This window comes from Amblyomma americanum, chromosome 4, assembly GCF_052857255.1.
Source record: "Amblyomma americanum isolate KBUSLIRL-KWMA chromosome 4, ASM5285725v1, whole genome shotgun sequence".
In the NCBI taxonomy this organism is placed as follows: domain Eukaryota; kingdom Metazoa; phylum Arthropoda; class Arachnida; order Ixodida; family Ixodidae; genus Amblyomma; species Amblyomma americanum.
Genome location: NC_135500.1, coordinates 95,002,450 through 95,009,891, shown reverse-complemented (window position 1 = coordinate 95,009,891; position 7,442 = coordinate 95,002,450). Strand labels below are relative to the sequence as shown.

Genomic DNA, 7,442 nt, shown 5'->3' with positions numbered 1-7,442 from the left:
ACAAAAGTAATCGCAAAAGTACAGCATCCGGAAAAAAATTCAAAAATTTCGAACATTTCAAACATTTCAAATGCCAACGTCGCTGCGGATGAGAACAAGAAATGTGGAAGCGTTAGATTCAATGGCTGTGTGCGCTGGTTCCATTCTTCCACTCTGTGGTAGTGCGTGGTATGAATGACTTCGAAATACAGATGAACGACTCGCGATGCGTTTAACTTCGTGCGGATGGTCGAGCCGCGGAAAGAAGTCTGATGGTGATTGGAAAAAATCGTGGTGAAGCGAAGTATGGTGATACAGTTTATGGAAGAGTGCTAGTCGTGATAGTTTACGGCGGTAAGACAAGTCTTCTAATTCGACGCGATTTTTTAAGGCAGTGACGCTGGTAGTATGTGAGTAGTCTGAAAAAATAAAACGGGCAGCACCGGTCTGCAAGGACTCAATGTTAGCTATGAGATAGGCTTGATCAGGATCCCAGATGGCTCAGCGATGCATATTAAATCTTCGGACGAATGAGTGTGATGAACGAGAGTTTTTTCGGGTGTGGGGGGAGCCCGACTGAGGTTATGCTTTAGTAGGCCGAGGGAGCGGTTGGCGGATGCTAAAGTTAGATTAATGTGGTTAAGCCATGCTAAGTTTGATTGGAGGTGAACTCTGAGGTACTTGTAAGAAGTTCGACAGAACCGTTATTTAGGAAAAAAGTTGTGGAAATGCGAGAACTGTGAGTGAAAGACAGAAGCTTAGTTTTAGAAGTATTTAGTGGCACAAGCCAAGACGTGCACCATGCGGTTACTGCATCCAGGTCAGTTTGCGAGCATTGTTGGTCACTGATAGAAACAATATTACGGTATACTACGCAGTCATCGGCAAAGAGCCTAAGTCGAGAAGACACAGCGTTAGGTAAATCATTAATATGTATTAAAAAGAGGAGGGGACCAAGAACGCTCCCCTGCGGTACCCCAGAAGTGACTTTAGAATAAGTGGAGTTGTAGTTGTTAATGGCGGTGAACTGAAGCCTAGCGTTGAGAAAGTCCGCAATCCAAGCAATAATAGCGGGGTGAATATTCAACTGCGTTAGTTTGAGCATAAGCCTATGATGAAGAACACGATCAAATGCTTTCGAAAAATCGAGAAAAATGGCATCAATTTGATCGCCAGCATCGATGAATGAATGCATATCATGAACGAATCCGGCAAGTTGTGTGTCACAAAAGAAGCCCTTGCGAAAACCGTGCTGGTAATTGAAAATAAGAGTGTTGTTTTCCAGGTTCTTAAAAATTTGACTATGAATGGCGTGTTCGAGAAGTTTGCAGAAAGTATTGGTCAGTGAGATAGGGCGATAATTAAGCGGAAACGAACGATGACCTGATTTTAAAATGGGTATCACTTTAGCAACGCGTCAGTCATGAGGTATGAGACAAGATAATGATTGAGAGAACAGGGCCGTTATTATTGAATTAATGAAGTGTGATGCGCTTTTAAGTATCTTATTATTGAAGCCACGTTGGTCAAAACTGGTAGAAATCTTAAGGTTGTTTAGTAGGAATAATATACCAGTTCGACTGACTAATATTTCGGACATTGATATGTTAGGAAGATTATTTAAGGCGGGCGCTGACGACACATCCTCGTTACTGAATACGGAACAGAAAGTGTCGTTAAATAGCTGGGCGCACTGGGTTTCAGGAACTGGTATCCTATCATTATCGGTAAGAATTATATCAGGATGGTGCTAAAAGAAAACTGTGAAGACTGAAGGGAGACACTCTGCATGGTGCTGAGTTATCTGTAGTGAAAATTTTAATTTCCGCGTCTTCGCGCTTTTCCCTCTCCTCTCGTCACTTTTTGCACGCTGGAAGGTAGGCGCTCCTCCGCCGGCCCCTCCTCCGGGGGCGGAGCTTCCTGACCCGCCGGAGCTACGCGGCTTATTGGCCTCGGCCAAGGTAGCTGCCTGACGTCTGAAAGAATCTAACCGATAACCACCTCTCAACTTGTATACGCATGTGCGAGCAATGAAGGAGGGTGCGAGTATGAAGAAGTCGCCGGGAAGGGCTCGCCAACTTTCGCGCGTGATTGTGGGTCCTCTGTTGCGTGTAGAAGTGTATTATTTGGCTCATAACTTGGGAGGGTAGATGTGCACATACGCCTGTTGGTTAGACATCAGGAGTCTATACACTGCAACAGACACAGGACAGAAAGAGATGAGGACACAGGGCTGTACTTGCAACTCTGCAAGTACCGCCCTGTGTCTGCTGCTGTGTATAGCCTCCTGAGGTTATTTGGCTCAGTTTTTCAGGACAACACAATGAAGTGATTGAGCGAGTTGATTTGTTCTCCTCGGAAGGTGTTTCAGAGCCCCTTTAAGTAGTGGAATTATTTCTCACATTGTGTATTTGCGCTACTTAATAGTGAGCTACATTTTGTGAATATTTTCTACATGCAAATACTGCCTGGGGCATAATGGGTTCGATTGGTTCCGGTCCAGTTGGACCCAGTTGGATCCAATTGGCAGGGTGGACAAAAACACAAGTTTAAACAATTGCAAACTCCAGTTGGTTCCATTTGAAATTTCAAACTTTTTTTCAGTCTGGATAGAACCATGACCAATACCAGCAACCCGTTGAAATGTACTCGCGCTCGCAGTAGAAAAATAAATAATGCGCGCGGCCCGCCGCGTTTTTTATTTTCACTCATTCATCAATATTCACATCCTCCTTCTCCCTGTAGGCCCAATAGCAAGCCCTTCTGAATAATGAGAGACAGAGGAACCCTTTAATGAAAAAGCAGAGAACTTAGCCGACGTTTAAAACTCGCTGTCATGCTACTCTGCGTGGGGAAGGGAATTTGGGAGATAAAGATGGAAGGAAAGGAGTGTGGGAAAGATTAAATTAGAGAAAAAAAAGGGAAGAACATAAAATGCAGCCATTAGGTGCCTACTAAGCGGCATCGGCGAGAAATGATGTAATAATATCATGTAACAATATGAATATGGGGCAATAAATTTCGCTTTAAAAAATGAAATGTTGAGGTGTAAAGTCTGATAAGTAGCCTAAGCAAGTTCTGAGAGAAAAATGCATGAGAGAAACATAGTAGATGAAATTAGAGCTTGTCGAGATGTCCAATTTTCTTTAAGTACGCAAACAAAAAGTTCATTGCATGTCTCTGTTGCCTAGGGCAGGCTAAGAGACCTAAAACACTGCCCATTGTTAGAGGCACTGGGGAGAGCTTCTTCATGCAGTGCTCATAGTGCGCACGCTCGTCAGCATACGCAGGGCACTCAAGCAGGGCATGTTCGACAGTTTCGATCCAGCCGCAGTTGTCACAAAGCGTACTGCTCGTTTTACTGAAACGGTATCGCAAGACGTTCGTTAACGCAGCGTTCAGGCGAAGTCGATTATAAAGTGTTTCCAGGTGGCGAGGAATTCTAGGCGGGAGTGCTGATCTCAGATGTGGGTCGACTGAGTACAGAAATTGATAGGGATGTCTCGGCAAGCACCACAGCCGATACATTTCTTCTGAAGCAAATCTTTTAGCCATTTGGGACGCATCAGATTTTGTGAAGAAGGTCAAAATGTATCGCCGATGTTGGTGGCGTTTACGGGCCACTTCATCTGCTTTTTCATTGGCCAGAATGCCACAGTGTGCTGGTATCCACTAAAATGTTACGCAGTGGCCTGCGACAATAGCCAAGTGATGTAGACACCCGCTGTCAAGAGAAATGGGCATATGATTGGTGTTCTTCAGCAGGTTGGACAGTATCTGCAGGGATACTTTTGAGTCGGCGAAGATAACCCATCGGCTGGGGAATCGGCGCAGGATATAGGAAACAGCTTCTGTAATGCTGTGAAGCTCAGCTGTCGTAGAGGAAGTCTTCCGCTGTAGCCGGTAAGAAACGACATGGCTGGTTGAGGGCACATAAGGGCCACAGGTAGAGGTTTCTTAAGTAGTTGAACCGTCGGAAAATACGTGAGTGTGCTGCGTATATTCCTCGGCTAAGTAGGCTAGAATAGCTTGCAGTAGCGCTGCCTGTGGCATGCGGCTCTTTGCATCCACACCTGGAATAACCGTCTTCACTTTTAGAGGTGAGTGCGTCCAGGGGTGGGGGAAAGACAGAGTTAGTAGTTTCTGTGGCTGATCATTAGGGGGGGGGGGGGGGCAGGAGCTGCACAGCTTGGCCAAAGCCAGAGTTGCAGTGAGTTAGGTGGACACTGTGTAGGAAGTGTCTCTTCCCTTGGATGACATGGCGGAGGTGGGTGCGCATAGTTTCCTGGGCGGCAATCACATCTAGCGGGAGACAGCCTGCTTCCGCCACTGTTCCTGATGCAGAGGAAGCCTTCGGGAGGCCAAGACATATCCACAAGTAGTTGTTCCGCGCGGCCTCGAGGATCTTCTTGCTTGTTGGAGATAATCTTTGAAGCACCGGTAGACAGTAGCGCAAGGTTCCTTCAACGTAGGCTTTTTCAAGCAGAACCAATGACCAGCAGTTGCTGCCCCACCATTTTCCCGCCATGAATCTGAACACTTGCGATGCTGCGCTGATCCTGAGGTGACCACGAGAGGTTACTGTCTAGGACAACAACTAAGAATCACTGTGATCGTACATAAGGTAGTGACCGTCCTCCTAGGAGGAGCGGATATCGAACCATCGTTTTTCTTGTAAAAACCATAGCAACACTTTTTTTCTGCCGAGAGACGAAGACCTCGGGGACCCAGGTGCATCGAGATGTGCAGTAACGCTCTCTGTAGACGTTGCTGGGTAATATAGCGCGAACGTGACGCGCTCCAGATGCAGACGTTGTCTGCATAGATCGTTATGCGCACTCCTCGCGGAAGGTTTCTTGTTAGGTGTATAAGGGTAATATTGAACAGGAGAGGGCCGAGCACCGCTCCCTGAGGTACGCCCCTCTCCACTGCGTGGAAGAGTGTAGGGCGCCATCTGGAGTGCTCTTGAAAATTTGTCGTTCTTTCAGATAGTGTCCAACCTACTTGTACAGCTTTGCTCCGAGGCCAAGACTCGCCAAGGCAGCGATAATTGTATGGTGAAAAACAGAGTTAAAAGCGGCCTTGATAAGGAAAATGACTGTCGGTATACGCACTCAGAATGAACATACCTTCACTCATTCATTATCACTGGCAAAGATGGCTTGATTTTCTGTCTCGCTGGACCATCACTTTCGGCGCAGCCAGAAGAGGGCGCTACAACACCTAGCGATAGTCACATCGAGAAAGATGAAGTGTGTTCGCGCTGCCTAGAAACGCGTCTTTGCCCCGTGCGAACCCAAGTCGGCACGTGCCTCTTCGTGAAGAAAAAGAGAACACAACGCCTGGCTTAGCGTGCCTCGGTGGCACGCGTCAGATGTCAGTCAGCAGCCACGGAACAGCAGTGGCTGCTCCCCGATAACCTGTGGTGCGTCACGAAAAGAGAAGCGGCAAGCAAGGCGCACCACACGACTGCCTCAACTCCAAGAAGCACGCATGGTGTGTTCCATGGGCGCCCGTTTCAACTCCCCTGGACAGACTGTGCCAAGATCTTCATCGTGCTGATACGTGGCGCCGCCCTGGGATACCGCCGATGTTCAACGAAATGTGACGGTAAGCTGACACAGCTGTCCGAGTCACTGAGCGACGCAAAGGACGAAAGAGGCTTGGCACTTCCGGTGACTTGATAGACGGGGAAAAAAGGACACTTCTCAAGAGACTGCAACGCACCGCATGTCGCAAGACACACCCTTGAGAAGCTGGTCGGCCAAATGATCAGAGGTCATTACAAGCGTGACCGAAGTAGCCAGCATGTCGAACCTGATGTCCCATCTACGCAAGGGTCAGCTGTTCCCAGTGCGGGACCCCCGCACCCTGGACTGGAAGCTCGCCGGAAACGTTCCCTTCATCACGTCCGTGATCTTGGCCTACATCTACGTCGTCAAGGTGGCCGGGCCCAGGTTCATGAAGGGCCGATCACCTGTCAAGCACCTGCTACCTTTCATCATGGTGCACAACGCGGCAATGGTGATGGTCAACGTGTACTTCTTGTTCGCCATCGGATCTCGATCGCACTTCGGCGGGGGCCACAGCTTCTTCTGCCAGGGCCTCGACTTCAGCGGCTCGGTTAAAAGCCTCGAGCTGATCGATCTGCTGTGGTGGTACACTATTGTGCGCGTCATCGACTTCCTGGACACGGTGTTCTTCATCCTCCGCAAGAAGGACTCGCACGTCTCGTTGCTTCACGTGGGCCACCACGTCTTCGTGGTCTTCACTGGCTGGTTCGGCATGACCTACGGACCCGACGGGCAAGCCGTGCTGATGGTTCTGGTGAACACTTTCATACACGTCCTCATGTACACGTACTACTTTGGAACGCTGCTCGGACCACGCTTCCAGCGCTACCTGTGGTGGAAGCGCTACTTGACCCAGCTGCAGATCGCCCAGTTCGTCTTCATGCTGCTGCATGCGATGATACCTGTGTTCGTCGACTGTGGCTATCCCTTGCCGCACGTGCTGGTTATCATGAGCCAGGTGGCCTTCTACTTTTGCATGTTCGTGCGCTTTTACATTCAGGCTTACCAAAAGCGCACCAAGACTGCCTAAACAGCGTTGCAGACCCTGCTGAAGCACCACCAAGGCAGAAGCTTGTGTATCTCGACGTCCGTATGTGTTCACACTGAATACTTTTGACCTGCCAGAAATGTGCTGACGACGACTTGAAAGCAAGCTTCCTAGCCTTGACTCCAGTGCAGATGAACTTGAGGTGAAGTGCGCTCGCGTAGTACCATTGCTACTGCCACAGCCACCGACGTGTCTTTTTCTTGTCAACACTGCTCATTGTCTGCATTCTTTTCGGCCTCTTTGAACTTGCCCACGAAGGGGCGTGGCATTTAAAAGTACCATGGCACGTGAGTAGCACTGTGCAGAAAGTGGCGTACGGCGGATTTTATCCCTAGCATGCTCTCTGCTTGTTAGCACAAAATCTGGTAGCGAACGTCTGCACATAGTCTTTTGCTAGATGAGCCCTCTCTAAGCGAATGCCAGGTAAATTCAGTCCATTTAAATGCCACTCGCCCTAGTGTCCAAGATCGAAAATCTCATGGCAGTGCTTTGCTGACAGCCATGTGCCTTCTTTTCTGTTCCCTTGGCAAGGTTGAGTCTGGGAATATTTCTGCAGCGGTTGTATGTACACCTACCTTGGCACGCGAAGTGCCCTTTAGGTCAGTTCGCGTACAACGAAACAAGAGCGCGCAAACTCACTATAGTGTTCAGTCTATGCTCACTCCGCTAACCAGTTCAAGCAAGGAACAGTGTACGTAGACCTACCGAGAAATTGCGGAGTACACATGTGCTTGCCTTGTCAAGTCTGGCTCGGCTTTGCTCCGTGGAAAAAATAACAGCTGTTGACAGAAAGCGGGTTGAAACATTAGTTCTTTTCACTAGAGAGTGTCGCTCATGAGGAA

General features: G+C 48.5%; 1 pseudogene; it reads left to right on the top strand.

The window, feature by feature from the left end:
- Window positions 1-5,283: 5,283 nt before the first annotated feature.
- On the top strand, window positions 5,284-6,830 carry LOC144130261 (very long chain fatty acid elongase AAEL008004 pseudogene; annotated as a pseudogene).
- Window positions 6,831-7,442: the final 612 nt, after the last annotated feature.